The 19,179-nt window shown below is 36.2% G+C and overlaps 1 protein-coding gene across 5 annotated transcripts in view; it reads right to left on the bottom strand.

Moving 5' to 3' along the window:
• MEF2C (myocyte enhancer factor 2C) overlaps positions 1-19,179 on the bottom strand; it is a 204,019-nt gene that overhangs the window by 119,356 nt on the left and 65,484 nt on the right. The gene's annotated exons all lie outside the window — the stretch shown is intronic.

The raw sequence follows: 19,179 nt of genomic DNA, 5'->3' as shown, positions 1-19,179 counted from the left end.
TCTTCACTTCCTTCTCTGAACAGACATTTTTGAATCTGTTCTGCTGCAATACTTTAGACGGGGACCTTTGAACAAATCACCCAAGGGGCAAGAAGGAAAATCAAAATGGAGGAGAAAATGTTTAATTTATAAATAAGGAAACAACTAGGAAATAAAAGTCAATATGTTTGGTGGTGGTGTAAGCTTTTTTTAAAAAAAAAAATCTATCTGTATATTAAATTAGATATAGTCACTGCTGTTCCCCACCCCATGCCCTGTATTGATTTAACTGCATATATCAACAGCTGCCTCTAACTTTGCATGGATAGAGATTTAATAAAAATGTTTTGTTTTAAAAGATAGAGTCTTTTTTTCTACTGTTTTCTTTTAGACATGCAAAAAACCCCACCACCACAACAAAACCCTACATGTGCACTGCCGCCGGAGGATAACATTTCATGCATATTAAAAGAGGAATTGCAATATGATGTAACAAACATGGGCAGCTTTAGCTAACATTCTTTGGGAGAAGTTTGAGGGAGTACTGAGATTTTGCTTTATGTGGCTATGAATTACAACAGGAATCATCCATTTCAACATGCAAAACTCTGGCTGTAAAACAGAGTGCGATAAGGATGTTAACCAAGGTTAATATAATGATTAACATGGCACTCATTTACATTGTAGCACACATCTACATTTCCCGTAAGAAGGAATTGGATAGCCCAAACCCAATTCAATAGGACATAATCTTTACTAAGTCTATAAATCATGCCTTGTAAGATAAATCAGGCTGAGAGGCACAGAGTTGCCAAAGCCGCAAGTTCCCCTGCTGATTATTAGTCTTAAATAGAAATGGCCCTAGTTCCATTCTCTTAAACATGGCATAAAGAGTAAGTGTTTTATAGACAAGTCTGATGTGCTCTTGTTGGAGAAAACACTGAGCCGATGAATGTACAGGCCAATGCATACAGCCATTATCAAATTAATTTTCTGTGGCATACTTCACATATAGTTTAAACCTAAATACAGCTCTTCATACACTTGGGTTATAATATTCAGACTGAACGATGGAAGAATATGTAGCTGAAAAGTCAGAAATTTACACTGTGTCATAATCTTAAGATATTATTTTTAATAAAATGATGTATTGAGTACTGTATGTCACTATAGAAACTGTCTTGAATGCATAAGGAAAATTATACTGGAAATGTAAACAAGAAGAAACGTCTATCACGCTTAGTGGACATATTAAAAAAAGCAGAAAGTTTTCAATTCAAATGATACAAAAGATTTTAAAGTTTAATACGCACTTAAAGCTAGAGGCTTTTCTCTGGACAATGATTTATACACAATTAGGAAAGAGTCAGGGAGCTTTGTTTTTATATATGGTAACTACAGCGAGATTATTATATGTACAGAGCTAGAAAGAACCAACATTGCCTACAACGGAGGAATGAATGATACAGACGATGGAGCAAAGTGGCCAATTAACATCTTTGATTAGAGAAAATGTATGGTTCACTGAAAACCCTTTCTAGACTTCTTGTGTGAACAGAAAAAGATGAATTTATGGCTTATGATTTCAATAGTTCAAAAAATATTTTAGAAAAAATGAAACTCATGATATAATCAGAGTAAGAGGTAAATTTATATTACGATACAAAGAAAATCAGAAACTAGTTATTTAAACTTTCTGTTTTTCTTTGTTTTTTCTTTATACTTTCTGTTTTCTGCATTTATGACTTTGTCCTCCTTTTTTCCTATCTTTTCTTCTTTCCTTATTCTTTATATTACTTTCTTAATTTTTAGCTATCTTTATAAAGAATTTTTAAAATGTTTTTATTAAAAAAAATAAAACCACTTCATTATACAGTTATACACTAGATGTCATTACCGCTGCACTACAACACAGAGACAGCATGCTCACTATAAGGAAAGATCTAATTTGAGCAGAGAGACATTACTAAAAAAAAAAAAAAGAGAGAGAGAGACTCTGGATCTTTATAAGATTCCAACATCTGTCCCAAACATTTCAGTTCAAAACCTGAATACAACCTACATTTACATATTTCCATGATACGGCTAGACACCCACATTAAAATATGGGGAAAGGATTTCATTTCAGAATTAATTTTAAGACAACATATATGCTTAAAACAGAAAGTTTGCCATGAATGTTCTACAAGAGTGTATAGCTTAGCCTAGAAACTGCATAATTTGATCAGCAATGAAAAAAAGTCTAGGAACATTAAATCAATCTTTCTTAAATGGATGCCCCTTAGAAGTATTGGATAACAGTTCTTTTAATTTGGTTCTCAATATCCAAAACATTGGGTGACTAAATAAATGACCATTACACGTGCTTCTAAAATTTGTGCTATATTCAGATTTACTTTTATTATTAGGGTTTTTGCCATTTCTGTACTAAAGATAACACTTTTCCATTCAATTATAATTACAAAGTCAAATCTTTACAGATGAAACATCAGCCATTTTTATTAAATCACATCAGTTACCTATACAATTAGCACAGGGACACCCTACCCCATCCAAAGGCTGTGTACTCTCACCACTTCTCTTCTCTCTATATATATATACCAATGACTGCAACTCAAACAATCCCTCTGTTAAATACAGTTAAACAACAGTGTTGGTCTCATTTGAGACAACAACGAAACAACATACAGACGGGAGGTTGAACAACTAGCATCATGGTGCGACCAAAACAATCTGGAACTGAACACACTCAAATCAGTAGAAATTGTGGTAGACTTTAGGAGAAACCCTCCCATTCATTATACCACCTCTTAAAATACTAGACAATACAGTATCAACAGTAGAGACCTTCAAATTTCTACCTTCTATCATATCTCAAGATCTAAACTATATCAAAAACGTCATCAAAAAAGCATAACAAAGAATGTTCTTTCTCCACCAACTTCTCAAACTGGCCAAGGAGCCACTGATACAGTTCTATAGAGGAATTATTGAGTTTGTCATCTGTACCTCTATAAATGTTCGGTTCAGTTTTGCAACTCAACAACACAGACACAGATTTCAGAGGATAATCAGAATAGCAGAAAAAAACCCACGATTACTGCCAACCTGCCTTCCATTGAGGACCTGCATATTGCACTAGTCAAAAAGAGGACCATGAAAATATTTACTGACCCCTCAGATCCTGGACCTAAATTGTTTCAACTACTACCCTCAAAACAATGCTATAGAACATTGCACACCAAGAGAACTAGACACAAGAACAGTTTTCCCCCCGAACACCATCACTTTGCTAAACAAATAATTCCCGTACCACTGTCAAACTATTTACTAAATCTGCATTACTATTACTATTAGTCTTCTCATCGTTCTTAGAATCCATCTCCTTGCACAAAGGACTGTATGACTGTAATTTGTTGCTTGTATCCTTACAATTTATATTGATTGTTTTCTGATTGTTTATTTGTACCCTGTGACAATCATTAAGTGTTGTATGTCATGATTCTTGACAAATGTATCTTTTCTATTATGTACACTGAGAGCATATGCACCAAAGACAAATACAGCTCACCTGTATGGAACCCACATTGCATATCTGACATCAACACAATTGAGAGTCCAGGAATATTTCACAAGAAGAGTCCTTCACTCCTCTTTTCACAACAAAATACCTTACTCCGCCAGACTTGAAATTCTTGGTTTAGACAACTTACAACTCCGGTGTCTCAGTTCCGACTTAATTATACTGTAGTTCATAAAACCATGTACAAAAATGTCCTACCTGTTAATGACTACTTCACCTTCAACCGCAACAACACACGAGCACGAAATTGATTTAAATTAAATGTCACCCGCTCCAAACTTGACTGCAAAAAATATGACTTCAGCAACAGAGTAATCAACTCCTGGAATGCACTACCTGATTCTGTGGTTTCTACTCCTAATCCCAAAACCTTTAGCCTTAGACTATCTACAATTGACCTCTCCCCATTTCTAAGAGGTCTGTAAGGGGTGTGCATAAGCGTATTACTGTGCCTACCGTCCCTGTCCTATTGTCTTTTTTGTTACTTTTTATCATTACTTATCTAAAGTTTTATTTGCACAAATTGCCACTCTATAATTGTTTGACAAAATAAATAAAATAAATAAAAAATAAAAAAATAAATTCCTTGTGTGTCCAATCACACTTGGCCAATAATGAATTCTGTTCTAGTTCTAATTCTTTATTCTATTCTATTCTATTCTATTCTATTCTATTCTAGCCTTTTTGTTAATAGTACCACAGTTTGTCTCTTTTATTCTGCTTTGCCCTATTCTATGCCACTGAGTATTATTATGTGATATATTGTCACTATTTACTTTTAATGTCTCTCCCAAAATGTACTGTTAGGAGGGAGTTTAGCTCTGTGTTTCTTTTCTTTTTTCTTCTGTCAGCTTTTAATGATTTTAATGACGCATCATTCAAAAATCATACTAAATGTTACAATCTCATAGGTGTTTAGTAGATAAAAACAAAATACAGTGATACCTCGTCTTACGAACCCCTCTTCATATGAACTTTTCATGATACGAACACAGTGTTTAAAATTTTTTTGCCTCTTCTTCCAAACTATTTTCACCTTCCAAACCCGAGCAGCTGCTGCTGGGATGTCCCGAAGCGCTGGAATTTCCCTGGGAATCCATGCCTCTGAACTTCCCTTACCAGCCAAAGCGCCCCGTTCTTGCATTGCTGGGATTTCCCTGAGGCTTCTCTCCCTGGGATTCCCTTCATTTTTGCCAGCGCTGCTTTGAATCCCAGTGACAAACTCCCCCCTTTCAAACTGCATGGGGAAAATGAGCAGAGTGTGATGGACAAAAACGGGAGGGAAAGACTCATGGAGCTCAAGAGAGGAGAAAGGTGTGGGGGAGATGAGCAGAGTGGGGTGGACAAAAATGGGAGGGAAAGACTCATGGAGCTCAAAAGGGGAGAAAGGTGTGGGGGAGACGAGCAGAGTGGGGGGGGCAAAAACGGGAAGGAAAGACTCATGGAGCTCGAGTTTGGAGAAAGTTGTGGGGGAGATGAGGAGAGTGGGGGGCCAAAAACGGGAGGGAAAGACTCATGTAGCTCAAGAGAGGAGAAAGGTGTGGGGGAGATGAGCAGAGTGGGGAGGGACAAAAACGGGAGGAAAAGACTCATGGAGCTCAAGAGAGGAGAAAGTTGCGGGGGAGATGAGGAGAGTGGGGGGACAAAAATGGGAGGGAAAGACTCATGTAGCTCAAGAGAGGAGAAAGGTGTGGGGGAAATGAGCAGAGTGGGGGGACAAAAACGGGAGGGAAAGACTCATGGAGCTCAAGAGAGGAGAAAGGTGTGGGGGAGATGAGGAGAGTGGGGGGACAAAAACGGGAGGGAAAGACTCATGGCGCAGAAGAGAGGAGAAAGTTGTGAGGAAGATGAGCAGAGTGGGGGGACAAAAACGGGAGGGAAAGACTCATGGAGCTCAAGGGAGGAGAAAGGTGTAGGGTAGATGAGCAGAGTGGGGGAGACAAAAATGGGACTCTTTTCGCCTTGTTTCTTTGGGACTGCCACCTCTTGCCACTTCTCCCTGTCCCTCCCCCCACTCTGTTCACCTCAGCTTTGTCCCGGAACCAATTAAGTTCGTAAGACAAGGTATTAATATATAGCATTTTCTAGGAATAGGATGTCACATAATCATGGTAAAGTGACAAATCTGGTAAAATAGGCAAATTCTATTGCAATCAGAGCCGAAACCTTTCTATTTCATAACAGGCATATTTCACAATTTGGTGCCCTGCCTGACAAGAAAGCAATGTTTTAGTAACATGCTCAAATGCACTAATTTATTTACTTTCTAAATTGTTAACCAATCATTCCTACCTAACAGACAATAAGTGGTCAAAATAGGAAGTGCACATCTAATCCTACTCCTGTCAACAGTGGTGTCCCTCAAGGCAGCATTTTAGGACCAACACTCTTCATACTTCACATAAATACATTTGAAAGACATTTCATACATTTGAAGTTGATATCCATGATTCCCCTGACAGTTCCATGTTAAATCTAGAAGTAAAACCTATCATTGATGCTGCAAATTGAAAACAATCAAGAGTTGACCCAATTTTTCTTTCAAAAATTTAAATGTCATAGGTTTTGGTCATAGGTTCCTTTGCTATGTAATCCTTTACAGCTAACCTGAAGGTTGATTTTCCTTGAAAATCTTTGCAATTGCTTTCACAAATAAAATCCAGACCTACAAATTATTTTAAAAGCAGCAAAAGCCAAAGGAGGAAGCAAATGGTCCATGGGACATACCGCCATACTGACTTCCACAAATTAGCACATAGCTCTGGAAGAAACAACAAAACTGATAGAACAACCTTGGATGAAATGTTACAGGAAAGCAAGTTCAGTAGCCCATCAGAACCAAGCACACTAACAACAATCCTAATCATGAAAGGTAGGGCAAGCTGTCATGCACATATGGCCAGTAAACTCCATTCTGTTGCTTTCACGATATCTAGTTTGGTTATCTATAATAATAGAATAATAGAATAACAGAGTTGGAAGGGACCTTGGAGGTCTTCTAGTCCAACCCCCTGCTTAGGCAGGAAAATCTACACTACTTCAGACAAGTTTTTATCCCACATCTTCTTAAAAACGTCCAGTTTTGGACCATTTACAACTTTTGGAGGCAAGTTGTTCCATAGATCAATTGTTCTATAACTGTTAAGAAATTTATATTTAGTTCTACGTTGCTTCTCTCCTTGAGTGCCGTATTTTTCAGAGTATAAGATACACCTTTTTCCTCCCTAAAAGTGACTGAAAATTTGGGTGCGTCTTATACTCCAAATGTAGCTTTTTGCAAAGCTTTTTTATCCATCCCTAACTAGGTGCTAACAATCTTCCCAACTTCCTTCTCCATCCGAAGGATTTTTCCATCCCTAGGTCTTTGCAGGCTTGTTTTCACTCCTCCTCTCCTCCCTCTGAAAAAGGCTTTTTTAGCCCTAACCAGGGGATAAAATAATGTGCTAAAGCTGAACAGACTAAGGACCCTAACCAGATGAATACCTGGTAGGTAGATTATTTTCCCTTATTTTCCTCTCCCAAAACTAAAGTACATCTTATACTCTGGTGCGCCTTATACTCTGAAAAATATGGTAGTTTCCACCCATTGCTTCTTGTCCTACTCAGGTGCTTTGGAGAATAGTTTCACTCCTTCTTGCTTATGGTGGCCCCTGAGATATTGGGACATTGCTATCATGTCTTCCCTACTCCTTCTTTTCATTAAACTAAACATACCCAGTTCATGCAACCATTCTTCATGTTTTAGCCTCCAGTCCCCTAATCATCTTTGTTGCTCTTCTCTGCACTCTTTATAGAGTCTCCACAATTTTTTTCGTGGCGACCAAAACTGAAAGCAATATTCCAAGTGTGCCTTTAGCAAGGCATTATAAAGTGGTACTAACACTTCACGTGATCTTGATTCTATCCCTTTGTTTATGTAGCCTAGAACTGTGTTGGCTTTTTTTGGCAGCTGCTGCACATTGCTGGCTCATATTTAAATGGGATTGAACTAGGACTCCACGTTACCACTATTGAGCAAGGTACCACATATACTTGTGAATTTTGTTCTTCTTGCCTACTTTTTCACCATTAAATTTAATTTTGTTAGATAGTTACCAATGTTCAAGTCTATTAATATCTTTCTGTATCTTACACCTATTTTCTGGAGTGTTGGCTACTCCTGCCAGCTTGGTGTCACCTGCAAATTTGATGAGTTCCCCATATATCTGCTCATCCAAATCATTGATGATGATCTAGTTGGTAATGAAATGCTTACAAGAAATAAGCAAACACCCAGATCCCACAATCCCACAATCTTTGCAACACTGAACTCAATACAACAACAACAACACCCACACATGGCTTGGGCATAACGTGAATTATATTTAATTTTAATTTAATGGAAATACAAATTTAAATGAAATATAATTTATTTTTGTTGTACAACAATGTTCAACCATTTTTTACTTTTTTACAGTCCATATCCTATTATCGGGAGCAGACATGGCACAATAACTAGTATGTTTTTCGCATCAACAATAGTATCTTTAATATTATACACTTTGCTTTTCATCACAAACTATGCCCCTATTTGATATTTTTCACCTGTGGTGTCCTTGAAATACTTTAGGTTCCCTGGAGATGCTCTTGGTTGAAAACCATTGGAAATATGGCTCTCAACACATCTTAAAATTACAAACCCCCTTTTTATTTTTACAGAACTTTACAGAACCAATGCTTATCTAGGAAATGTTACCCATACTACTGGCATTCAGCAACCGAATTTTAGTTCCATTTGAAAATTTGACAGATATTTGAAAATAACACCAACAGACAAGTTATTAAAAAGGTACCTTGCTGCTGCCTTTATATCTAGTTGGTCAGGATCATAGTCAGATTAAATATCTATTCAAGAAATTTTGATAATGAACTACACAGCAAGAGGTAGCCCTATGAGTTGGTGTGCAAAGAAATGGTAGGTATATAGATACTACAGAAGCTATCAATGGCATGAACAGAAAAGATCTCTTTAGGAAAATGAATTTCATTATTACCCAAAACTATAAATATATAGTTAATTTACATGTAAATATTGTTATCACTTAAATTTTTAAGTTGGTACTTAGTTTTCATAACCAAACATTTGCTTGGTTAAAAACCCTTGTCCCAATGGAAGATATCCTTCCTTTTTCACTTCAGAGATTACTGTCAATATTTTTCATTTTATTATTGTCAGAGGGAGAACACTAGGGTGAAAAATAACAAAATCAATTGGAAGATACATTAGCTAATCTTTCAGCGGCCTTCAATTACATTACATTTTCCCAGAAATTTTTTTCTAGCCTATTAGTATACACACCATCCCTGACAAAAATCGTTCTTAAAAGCAGTAAAGTGTGATAAAAAGGATGAAAACTATTCTTGGGCAGGCAACTTGAACCTTTGACACAAAAGCAGCTATGATTACACATTAAAACACCAATAGATTAGCTTTGAAGTTTAAGCACAGGTACAATATTTTAAGGAGAATCTTTAAGTTACGATGGATTGTTGGATTGACCTTTTTCCTACTTCTCTTGGCCCCAATCTTATTTAACAGGAAAATAAAGTGTACTGGAGATGTTGATTCTCAGAAATGTTTAGCATAGACATTTTTGCTTAAAACAAGCAAAAAATAATTATTGGTAGGTAGAATAATCAAGAACAACATTCCAAATGCTATATGTTCATATATTATGGATTATCTATGTTTGATTCTTGCATATAAACCAAACAAGAACCAGAAATCTCTCCAGTCTGCTAAGAATGATGTGGTGGAATTCAAAAAAATTTACTACCTGTCCTGGAGGCATAGCATGGTGGGCGTGGTGTGGCTTGATGGGCGTGGCAGGGGAAGAACTATATAATCTCCATTCCCATCTCACTCCAGGAGAAGGATACTGCAAAATCTCCTTTCTTTTCCCCTTCCAGGGGAAGGTTATTGCAAAATCCCCATTTCCTCCTGATCAACTGGGGCTCGGGAGGCAGATGGGGACTGGGCCAGTCAGATGTTGCATTTATCTGTTCTCTGAACTACTCAAAATTTCTGCTACTGGTTTTCCAGAACTGGTCAGAATCTCCTGAAATTTACTTCTGGGATACACCCAGAAAAACATGCTATGTACTATCGTAAACAGGAACATTTAATTTATTTATTGGAATCACAGACCATCTAATTCCCAAATGACTTTCAATAGCTTTACATCTCAAAAGAAAAAAAAATAGAGATGAACATTTGGGAAAAAAATAACCCAATACATTAGGGGGCGGGGGAAGAGAACAGCCTAACAGGCCCAACAAAGTTCCTAATCCTTTTTTTTTGTTTTGTTATGCATGTCTATCTACTCGGAAGTAAATATTCTGAGGAAAGGATCTATACAATTGCCACATAATATTAACTTTGTGTATAGTTCTTTTTTATTACAGAGGTTCACATGAAAACTGCTGTTGATAGGTAGCATAGAAATACATCAATGAAATAAGTATAATGCAAATACTTATATACAGCATTTGATACTGGTATCTCAGGGACCGCCTTCTGCTGCACAAATCCCAGTGACCAGTTAGGTCCCACAGAGTGGGTCTTCTCCGGGTCCTGTCAACTAAACAATGCCGCTTGGTGGGACCCAGGGGAAGAGCCTTCTCTGTGGCGGCCCCGGCCCTCTGGAACCAACTCCCCCCAGAAATTAGAATTGCCCCCACCCTCCTTGCCTTTCGTAAGCTACTTAAAACCCACCTCTGCCGCCAGGCATGGGGGAATTGAGATACGCTTTCCCCCTAGGCCTTTACAATTTTATGCATGGTATGTCTGTATGTATGTTTGGTTTTTATATTAATGGGTTTTTAATCGTTTTTAGTATTGGATTATTATTGTATGCTGTCTTATTATTGCTGTTAGCCACCTCGAGTCTCCGGAGAGGGGCGGCATACAAATCCAATATAAACAAACAAACAAACAAACAAACAAACAAATAATGCAACAGTCATAACAGATATCATTTTTAGAGTTCCTTCTTTTGTCTTACAGAAGGCTAATCAATCTAATTAAAGCTTTGTTCATTTGGAACCTTAAATGGCAATTTGCTTAACTCCATCCCACTGTAGTACTTACATAAAGAGAATTAAAACTGATATTCTGACAGCAATTATTAAATGATCCCAACTGGCCCCAATTAAGATGCACAACTCAATGGTCTTCAAATCCAATAAAATGATGAATCTTCTCATTTGTATATCTTTCTTTACTTCAATCTATTTATTTATACCAATTAAGTTTATCCGGTAAGTGCAGTTGAACACTATCTTGAAAATTTATGATAAGAGATATCACCTGCAAAACAGTCTTATTCACATATCAGCTAAGTTTTCTTGAAATCTGTTTCATTAAGTTACATCAGATGAAAGATGCTAAATGCTGGGTGAGAAAAGACAAGTCAAAAGTTACTCATGATTTCTAAGATCCCTTCACTCAACGACTATGTATATAAAAACATCATAGAATGGACAAATCCTTAACTACATTAGAACTTTTATTTTTAATGTCCATTTCTTCATTTTAATTGTTCCTAAACACTTAATTTGAAAAGCATAAAGTCTAGAAGTGTAGGGCATCAGATGTTAGTACAAATAGTGCTTACTTAATGGCTGCGATTGGATTGACAACCCCATTGGCAACATGGTCCTAAAGTAAAAATAATGTGACTTATACTTGACTTATAACACCCATTTTAGCTGTGGTCATTAAGAGAATATTTGCAGTCATTAAGCCTAAAGTCACTGGACGAGGACTTGTTACTTCCTGCCAGCTTCCCCGTTCACTTTACTTATGGGAAACCAGATATAAAGGTTATATATAGTGATCATGTGACTGTAAAACATTGTAACTATTATAAGTGCCTGAATCACAATCATATGACTATGAGAATGCTGCGGTGGCTATAAGGCTGAGAACTGGCTGTAAATTTCTTTTTTCAGTGCTGTTTATAACTTCAAACATTGCTGTAAGCAATGACTTACATATTTCTTTTGATCACTTGATCAACTTGGTAATTCTGCAATACAGTGATACCTTGTCTTACAAACTTAATTGGTTCTGGGACGAGGTTCTTAAGGTGAAAAGTTTGTAAGACGAAACAATGTTTCCCATAGGAATCAATGGAAATGCGATTAATGCGTACAAGCCCAAAATTCATCCCTTTTGCCAGCCGAAGCGCGTTTTTGGGCTGCTGGGATTCCCCTGAGGCTCCCCTCCATGCGAAACCCCACCTCCGGACCTCTGTGTTTTTGCAATGCTGCGATTTCACTGAAGCTCCCCTCTCTGGGAAACCCCACCTCTGGACTTCCATTGCCAGCGAAGTGCCCGTTTTTGCGCTGCTGGGATTCCCCTGTAGCATCACAAAAACACAGAAGTCCAGAGGTGGGGTTTCCCATGGAGGGGTGCCTCAGGGAAATCCCAGCAGCGCAAAAATGGGTGCTTTGCTGGCAACAGAAGTTCGGAGGCATCCCAGCGGCGGCGGTGGGTTTGTAAGGTGAAAATAGTTTGTAAGAAGAGGCAAAAAAATCTTAAACCCCGGGTTTGTATCTCGAAAAGTTTGTATGATGAGGCGTTTGTAAGACGAGGTATCACTGTATTTTCCTTTTGTTGAGCAGTACTGAAAGAAAAATGGTGCAGTTTGATTGTGGAACCAATTATCTTTGGAAGAAATAGATTCCACTTTGCTGAATGAATGCAAGCAGAAGCTGGCACTCCACTGAGCATTTTTTAATTTGGATTTATTCTCTCAGCTGAGGATTGGATTTAATGGCCCAAATTACCCCTTTCGTTCTGTGATTCTGTAAAATGAGAACTATGTGAGAAACAAATCCCCAGAGGAGTGGAGAAAACATGAAAAAATATATCCTTAAATTCTATTTTTAAAATGTTTTCACACATATCCAGTATGAAGCTTTGAAGCAACATTTCTATGACTTGCTTGTAACACAGGTGTCCTTGGGATTTAGGACTCAAAATTTATGATATGTATAAGGATATAAATAAATGAATAAATGATGAACAACTGAATTTATCCACAGATTTAAAGTATTTTATGTGTAGATTTGACTTTTAAAAATCTAAATTGTAACATCAGTCTAGGAATTTACCCTAAGCTTTTCCTTTGAAGTATAAACTGCATTGATTTAACCCCAATCGTTTTTTAAATACCAAGATACATTAATTACTGAGGTAAATTTATTTCAATGTAAGTGATATTTTCTTTCTGTTCATCCTACATTGTAAAAATGTACATTATATTTTTAAAAGATATTGTTACAATAGATATGCCTTGATCAAGGCGATAAGCAAGCTTGAATGTGGTTCTTAGATTACACCCAAATAATAAGCATAATGTAATTTTGGCCTATCTTTTACTGGATTACTGTATGTAACTCTACAGTTACATGGCACGTATAGGCGTATCAATGTATTTTATTCAGTGCATACATGGGAACTCAACAATCACATTGAATACTTTCTCTTAAATGATCAATGAAGAATTTTCCGCATCTATTTTTCTATTAGTCTCAGTCATATTGAAAAGAGAAGAAAAAGAAACCTTCTACTCATGTGTTGTATTTCTAATGGGGTCACTATTGGCTTCTGACGTCTCCCATTTTATACACTTGTGATTGAAATTTTATTCATTTTCATCATAAATATACAGTTTCATCAAATGTTTCCAATTACTTTTAAAAATTTGCTTAGAAAAAGAAAATCCCCTTGGAACACTTAAAATGCCGGCTTAGCTGTAAGTGCATTTTATTAGAACAGTGGAGTTTTATGTATTTTATTTTTCTTCTTGTGGGGTATATTAATATACTTTTACTTTTTTCATCATTTTATTCCACAAACAGATTTCTAATACATCTGGAACTTTGATTATTGGATAGTTTGAAATATAACAAATAAATATTATCATTAATTAAAATAATAATAATAATTTATTAGATTTGTATGCAAATTGTTTTATTGTATGCTGTGAGCTGCACCGAATCTACGGAGAGGGGCGGCATATAAATCTAGTAAACAAACAAACAAACAAACAAACAAACAAACAAACCCCTTTCCAAAGACAATTAGACAAATTTAATCTGCCTGGACCCAAAGTTCCACTGACCTCTAGAATAGGAGTATCCAACCTTGGGAACTTTAAGAACTTAAACTCACAGAGTTCTAGTTTCGGCATTCTGAGAATTGAAGCCCATAAGTCTTGAAGTTCCTAAGGTTGAATAACCCAGCTCTAGAGTAATCAGTGCACTGCTTTCAGCTTGACAAGACATAACCTGTTCTGGATTGGTCTAAATATATTATTTCTGTACAATTTCTGATTAATTCCAATGATCAAAAAGTATAATAATTTTAGAACATGTTTTGCTTATGGAGGACAATAGTTAAACCAGACTTCCTCAGGCAGAAATGTTAATTCTACATATACATCTATGTGGAAAAAATTGCTATGGATATTGGACCAACAGAAATGCTACTATTAGTCAGCATTAAAAAGACATGCAGATGTTTTTTAGTGGTTTGAGATAGAAACCGTATATTTTCGCTTCCAACATGTTTACAACAAATGTCTTCGAAGTCATAATTTTCTACACACACAAATAAATTGATTAATACATGTGTGTGGGAAAGGGGGGGAGTGTCCAGAACTAGTAGCATATTAGCCAATCTAGACATATAAATATTATTCCTTTAAGAAAAAAAATCTTATTTAACCTATCAAAGGTATTGAAGATTAGAAAACAAAATAGATATTCTAGGTTATAGAGATGAAATTGCAGACTATCATTTAAGTAACACACATGCCATTTTATGTCTATGCACATTCTTCCACCTTTTTAATTAAATGGTACATGTAAATTTATAAACTGTAATATAGTTGAGAAGAATATTCCACATTTATAAATCATATTTTATTCATTGTTCTTCAAAATTCTTTTTTTAAAAAGCTGACTTTTTTCCAACATCCTTCTTCTCCCCAAAAACTCAGATTTTTTTTTCTTACAGGCTGCTAAGAGTACAATCTATTTTTAGCTACCTATTTTTGATGTTATAGCAAAACTTGAACACTAGGATAAAAATAAAAAATACTAGTGTGTCTACTTAAGAAAAGAATTCATGTGAGAATTCTATGTATGTCGTCATGAGATAGTTAGATATAATTTAAATAAACATCAATAAATTAATATGCAAAAGATTCCCCTTAAAGAAGAGGGTTTTTTTTATTAAAGTAGTGTAATTGCTATACATCTCCAGCCTCTATTTATAACACATGTTGATAGATGGTATTCATTTCATGAAGTGAATCCCATACATTTGTTTTCCTTTCCTTTTTCATCAATTACAGTACATATCTGTTCAAGCACAGCACTATTCCTGAAAATCCTCATACCAGTTGTACTTATAATAATTTCTATGACAGTAAACCTTCTCAATAGCTAAGTAGTAAAAAGTAAGATCAGAAAGTAAACAAGGATGCCCATGTGATGAAGGCTACATTCCTATGCACACTTATAAATAGGAGTAATATGATTAGGCATACTTTGGAGGAAACATGTGCAGCACTGCAAAGTTATTGCTTGATTCAAGTTAACTAGACATTAAGGAACTGTTTTGAGAATATAACTCTTTGCTTTATTTTTACTACAACTAGAATCTTGCTTTTACGTTTGACTGGGAACCACCCAGAGTTGGTTATAAGATGGTTGGCTTGTATATAAAACACATATAAAAGTTTCAAATAAAAAAAAATCTTAATAGTTGTATGCAAGGATGGAAAGTCCTGTAATATTTATTTATTCAAAAGATTTATATTGGATTGTTCTGCATAAGTGCGATATATATCTTTAGGCTACAATTAATCTCTGAGACCCTGGTGGCGATACAATGATGTCATTGTTGGGTATGGCCAAAATTTTCAGCTTGATGGAGTGGGAGATTAAAATGGAATCAGATGTATTTATTCTTTCAAAAGTTTAATGTATTCATTTCTATCCTCTATTTAAAAAACAGCAAAAACATCATAGTCTTAAAAAGAACCATTTTCTTATTAAACATAACTGTGGTAATCCAGGAAATAGGAGAATTAGTGCCAATCCAAGTAGATATTATTTATCTGACATCACATTAAATCCCAACTTTCTTTTCTAAGCATCAATACAAAGTCTCCCTTCATTTAAATTCCAAAACAATAGTCTTGGAAATAGAATGGGTCAGTCACAATCTCAGTTATATTTTAAGATGAAAAGTTTGAACCACAAGGCCCAGACTAATTTCCAATCATTGCTGCACTAGGTCTCTATTGGGATCCAGCCATAGCTTAGTTGGCTTTTTATGAAAATGATCCATAGCAAGTGGGTAAAAAAAAAAATCAACTCATATAAAAAAAAGAAAAATGCTTCAATTGTATGATTGTAGCCCCATGTTGACTATTTTGACTGAAATCTTACGGATACATTTTGTGGTCTAAACAACTACTCCAAAGTTAACTGCAACTTCAATTTCATCATTAAACAAACCCTACCAGGCCGAGGTGAAAGAGGTGAATTCCTCCTGGTTCAGACTGGTTCGCCTGGACTTTTAGGACCCTCTGGTGATGTCATGATGACATCATCAAACCAGATCGGTCAGTGCCAATCTATGGGAGCTGTTATCTTAGAGTTTTTTTGATATTTTAATTTTTTTCTTTCTGTGCATGTGCAATAGCAGAGTTCCCAGCACCATTTCGTTTTGGCTTTAAAAAAAAACAATTCGGGGATTTTTGAACATAGCATGCAAGCGGGGCGGCCACGCAGCGTTGGAGGAAGCAATCTAGCAACAAAGTAAAATGGAACCCACAGCTGCTACCAGGCCAAAATAACACATTTGGTTTGGTATATCATTCCTTGCTTTTTACCCAACTTGCAATTCATGTATGTTTTATGATAGTTTACAAACAATAATGGTTATGTTGACACTTTTAATTCATTTATTTCAAAGAGACTGAAAAAACTGATTACAACCTCAGCAAAAATTTAAAATGCTAAAGATTCAACCTGATATTTTTCCAAATATTGCAGCCTGTCTCCAAGCAGTATGTAAACCTAGTGTGAAGTAGCTTCAGTTCTGGAATGAACTGAGAAATGTAAAGCAAAGCTGACCTTGTTGCCAAGAAACCTAGATTCTTCCCCTTGAGATTTTTTGCAAAGATACAGAAAAAAATCATTTAATTGTGTTATTTGATTTTACATTGAATTCCATAACAAATTATACTAAATAATTATTTAGCCACCTTCCTATTACATAGTGTGCTTAATGGATCCTTTAAGGAGATGTGTCTACAAATTTGTTATTTCACCTTTCTAATAAAATATATACTTTAGAATGACCAGTCAGAAAAGGCCAAAGCATATATACTGCTCAAAAAAATAAAGGGAACACTCAAATAACACATCCTAGATCTGAATGAATGAAATATTGTCATTGAATACTTCGTTCTTTGTTACTTTGAATGTGCACAACAGCATGTGAAATTGATTGTCAATCAGTGTTGTTTCCTAAGTGGACAGTTATATTGTGTTGTTTAAGTGTTCCCTTTATTTTTGTTGAGCAGTGCAGTATAAAAAACCTGGGATGAGATAGCACTTCACTATTCAAGAGCAGTACAAAACCTGAGTGTCTTCCTGAACTCACAGATCCTGCTTGTTGGGAAGGTGACAGCTGTGACCAAGAAAGGCCTTGTGCAGCTTCATTTGGGCTTTGTAGATCAGGAAGCCCTTATTTTAATTAAGCTGTGTTGTTTATCAGGACCCCAGAAGTGTCCTGATAAACCCCTGTTGTGAGATACCACAACAGATAAGCAGTGTTTATCTGTTGTGGTATCTGCCTTCTGGAATGGGATTACCCCAGAGATCTGGATGTCTTCTACCCTTATGTCACTCTGGAAGACCTTAAAGATCTTTCAGACTTTCAGGAGGACCTTGTTAGGTTCATTAGATATTTGTTATTGACTAGTTTTGCCTTCTCATTATTTATTTTTAAATGCATTTTCCTGTTGCTTTTTAATGCAAGATAAGAAAAAATTGAAGTTGAATGATGTCTTAGATAAATAAGTAAAATTAAGGGGCAAATCTAAATAACCATATAAGCAGGTCTACCCAGTTGGACTGTATCTTACCATATCATAGCACTCACTGGTGTCACATAGAAAACTGCTTAAGATAACAATATCCTCAAAAGCAATTGCTCATTTATGATTATCTTTTTTGTTCCAAAAATCAGTTGGATATAGGAGAGCTAGAAAAAAATGATAGAACTAAATTGCTAAAATATTCTAATCACTGCCCCAAACAACCCTTATCCTCAGCAATAATCTCATCTAAATACCGCAATTTCAGCAACACTATGAGTTTTCCATATGTGTTTTCTTCTACATATATTATTTTTTTCATAGAAATTGTTGGCTTCAAAATTAAGATCTAACTATATATTCTTATTTAAAAATGGATCTAGACTAATTTTTTAAAATTAAATTGATATTTCTGTTATACATAGGAGTAAAAAGAACATAAGCTCAAAATTACCAAAATTGATCTGTTCATTCCCATAGCGAAGTATCATAAACAGGCATTTTCATTTATATATGACATTACTGACAAACTCAATATTTTTTCTACAAAGCTTCCCACCAACAAGCCATATCAACTGTGGGAGAAGACTTGAGGAAATCTCTGTATTATATTTATTTATCATATTAAGGCTTGTAAGAAGAAAAAGTGTGTGAGAGAAAAAATTCACTACAGAAGTCCATTCGCATGGAATTAGATTTAGCTATTTACTGAAGCTTAGGCATATGGGGCAGATGACAGTTAGGTTTAATTTCTTATTGTTTAAGTGATTTCCTAAAAGCAAAAAATTCACATGGTCAGAGCATAACAGGTGAGATTATGGTAAGGAGAGAAAATGAAAATAAAATAGGCGTTGATTGCTTACCTGAACGCCTCTTCTCGTACGGTGAGCGGGTACAGCAGTCACATGGTTGCTCATGTCCAATCCGGTGGAACTGAGCCTAGTGTTAAAAAAGCTTGCCGGATCCGCCCCTTCCCCAGAATTCGCGAATCCATAGACTAGGCTCAGCTGTGAAGCTCTGTAGTGTTCAACTCTTATTGTTAGAGGAAAAAGGATTATAGAAAAGGTAAAGAAGACACATACAAGGGCGGGAAGTGACTGCTGTACCCGCTCACCGTACGAGAAGAGGCGTTCAGGTAAGCAATCAACGCCTATTCTCCGTACTGAAGGAGCGGGTCCAGCAGTCACATGGGACATACCCAATAGATGGTCCCTAGGGCGGGATTTGATTGCTATCGTGTGAGATAACGGATTGGAGTACCCTTCTGCCGAAGGCAGCGTCCGCTGAAGCGTAAGCATCAATCTTGTAGTGCCTGATGAAGGAATTTGGCGAGGCCCAAGTGGCTGCTTTGCAGACCTCCTCCAACGGGGCTTGAGTCGCCCAAGCGGCCGAGGTGGCTGCGCTCCTGGTGGAATGCGCTGTGATGTTCCTTGGAACTGAGAGGGAGGC

Source organism: Erythrolamprus reginae, chromosome 2 (genome assembly GCF_031021105.1).
Source record: "Erythrolamprus reginae isolate rEryReg1 chromosome 2, rEryReg1.hap1, whole genome shotgun sequence".
Lineage (NCBI taxonomy): Eukaryota > Metazoa > Chordata > Lepidosauria > Squamata > Dipsadidae > Erythrolamprus > Erythrolamprus reginae.
Note: the sequence above shows the minus strand (reverse complement) of the source record. Positions and strands in the feature narration are given on the sequence as shown.